Raw genomic sequence first — 1,893 nt, 5'->3', positions numbered from 1 at the left:
TTTTGTTTCCTACAAAAAAAAAACGACTGGTTTATTTTTGCGTTTTCGAGCTCACGGCTCTCCATCGTGTCATCGTACGAGCTTTTGCGTTGCCTGTGTGTTTTAGGTGGAGTGTTGACGGGGAGCCGGACAGATCTGGGAACAGCTGAGCGCAGGATTATTACCCCCCCCCTCCCTCCCCGGAGAGGAGAAAACGAATACTGCCGGCAACTGTGTCTACAAGTCATGTGAAGTGACAATCCTGACCGTAAACCCGTGCACTTCCTCACACCCTCTTGTGTCTATTATTAGAAAAATGCAGCTATAAAAGTCTTTACATCTGTCTCGGTGAGACAAACGGACAAACCTCCGGAGGATAGGGGGGGGGGGTGAGGAACTAAAAGACATCTGTCTTCCGCTGCAAGAATCGCCTCTGCGGTGACCACAACTGATTTTGTGCCTTGGGACAGTTTATTTTTAGTTAATGTCCACATCAGCTGACTCTGTATCAGTTCTCTGTGCTGCAGAGCTCATGAGGGATCAGAGCAGGTATGGCACTTTCCACTACTTCGAGACAGTTCTTCCATAGAGACCCAACACACAAACACACACAAAGACGAGCAAAAGGCTTCAAAGAAGCACTTCTGTAAAGTTTTGGACTTGATTTAACGTCGGCACGAAACTGCTTAACGGGAATCGTTTCTAAATCTAATCTGTAGTAATTGTCTTCCTTCGGAAGAGGCGTTTTTTTTAAATAAGGTAATGAATGCGGAAGACCGCTAAATATTTTGTTGCTTATAGATAAATGGATGGATGAAAAATTGCAAGACTGAGGTCCACGTGAAATGCAGCATAATGTCAGATTAGCTGAGCAAAGTGTTATGTAGACAATCACAAGTTGAATATATATATATACATTATATACATTAATGAGAAAATAAAAAGTTAAATGTTGACTGAACAACAGCTTAACCGCTTCAGTAACATTGTGTACGTGAAGAAATGCCGACCTCGCCATATTTCTGAGGTTCAGAGGATCACGTTAAGATTCCCCGCAGAGCCTTAAAACCTTCTCTCTGCTCTGAGTGCATCTACGAGCAGGAAGTCGCCGCGTCTTACGGATCAATTTGATGGAAGAATCTTCCCACTGACAGTTCGACAAGACGTGACAAAGTACTCGGGACGCTTATCTAAAGGAACGCATTGTGAATACCGAGCTGCTGTACTCGAGGGCTGATGGGAAGTTCCAACATTTCAGGCAGGTTTCAGATGGAAAGGCAGAACAAACATGGATGTCAGGAAAGAAAAACAAAAGAAAAAAAAAAGATCATTTAACCCCCTCTGTATTAACAAAAAAAAAGGTTTCAGTTCAGTGGTGAAATTTTAGATCTTGAATGCGGGAAACTTCGCGACTCGAGGGGGGGGGGGGGGGGGGGGGCTCTTCCAAGATGCGTGAACAAACGTGGAGACCAGGATGAGGAGGGTTGACCACTAACAGGTCGCATCTCTCGGCCTCTCCAGCCCTCCGCCGCTCGTTTTCACCGTCTCGTCTGTCATCCCGCCCCTCGTGCTCTCGGCCGTCTTCCTCCCGTCGTGTCGCTTCTGTCCCGTCATCTCCCCTCAATCAGCACCTGCCTCTCCGCCGCGTCGGCGCGCCTCTTGACGGGAGCATCCGCGTCGTTTAAATCGGCCGCACGATGTTGGTCCTCCGCTCTTGTCTTGTTGCCGCAGCGGCAGCCGTTTCATTCACTCGTTTTTTTTGGGGTTTTTTTCTCTCCATAATATATAAATAAAGTCTGTATTTACGCATTTAAAGCCAAACTGAGGTTTTAAATTCGCGAAAGTTGCTGACATCAGCCGTCGTAAGCTCCTGGTCACGTCGGACCGGAGCAGAAAACAAGCGTTCGTTAGACT

Source organism: Embiotoca jacksoni, unplaced genomic scaffold, assembly GCF_022577435.1.
Source record: "Embiotoca jacksoni isolate LCO1_2020_lvr unplaced genomic scaffold, fEmbJac1.0.p SCAF_21, whole genome shotgun sequence".
NCBI classification, from domain to species: domain Eukaryota; kingdom Metazoa; phylum Chordata; class Actinopteri; family Embiotocidae; genus Embiotoca; species Embiotoca jacksoni.
The sequence above is the reverse complement of the archived record's forward strand: the minus strand, read 5'-3'. Positions refer to the sequence as shown.